This window comes from Arachis hypogaea, chromosome 11, assembly GCF_003086295.3.
Source record: "Arachis hypogaea cultivar Tifrunner chromosome 11, arahy.Tifrunner.gnm2.J5K5, whole genome shotgun sequence".
NCBI lineage: Eukaryota > Viridiplantae > Streptophyta > Magnoliopsida > Fabales > Fabaceae > Arachis > Arachis hypogaea.
The window spans coordinates 66,617,104-66,618,098 of NC_092046.1; positions in this window are offsets into that span (position 1 = coordinate 66,617,104).

The following is a 995-nucleotide window of genomic DNA, read 5'->3' on the forward strand; positions in this document are numbered from 1 at the left end:
GCCTCCTGGTTCAGATCAGAGTCTTCGTGGTATAAGCTAGAATCAATTGGCAGCATTCTTAAGATCCGGAACGTCTAAACCTTATCTGTGGTATTTTGAGTAGGATCTGGGATAGGATGACTGTGACGAGCTTCAAACTCACAAGTGTTGGGCGTAGTGACAGATGCAAAAGGATCAATGGATCCTATTCTGACATGAGTGAGAACCGACAGATGATTAGCCGTGCGGTGACAGCGCATTTGGACCATTTTCACTGAGAGGACGGATGGTAGCCATTGACAACGGTGATCCACCAACATATAGCTTGCCATGGAAGGAGCCTTGCGTGCGCGAAGAAGAAGACAGTAGGAAAGCAGATATTTAGAAGACAGAGCATCTCCAAAACCTCAACCTATTCTCCATTACTGCATAACAAGTATTTATTTCATGTTGTTTTACTTTTTACAATTAAAACTAAGAATCATTACTGATATCCTGACTAAGAATTACAAGATAACCATAGCTTTCTTCAAGCCGACAATCTCCGTGGGATTGACCCTTACTCACGTAAGGTATTACTTGGATGACCCAGTGCACTTGCTGGTTAATTGTGCGAAATTGCAAAAGTGTGATTGTAATTTCGTGCACCACTTGGCAAGAGGTAGAGCATGAAGTACCTTGCCAAGTGGTGGAAGCCTTCCAAAAAGGATGGACGGGAGTGGAGCGTATTTTGTCAAGACTGTTGGAAACTCCTCCACCTAGGTTGTCATCTAATCCTTCATTTGAGTGGGTAAAACTTCTAACTCTTAGCTTTATTATCCCACTTGAATATGGTTTGCTTGAGACGGATGGCCAACTTAGGGCGCTTTGTGGAATTAAGCGTAAGAGCAGGATATTTAGTGTTTGGCGTTGTAAGTCTAGGCTCATTATGGTTGGAAGCTCAAAATTGAGGAGCATGGATTGGTGTAGTGATCAATTGAATGGGTGATGAGCGGATAATTTATACGCTTTTTGGC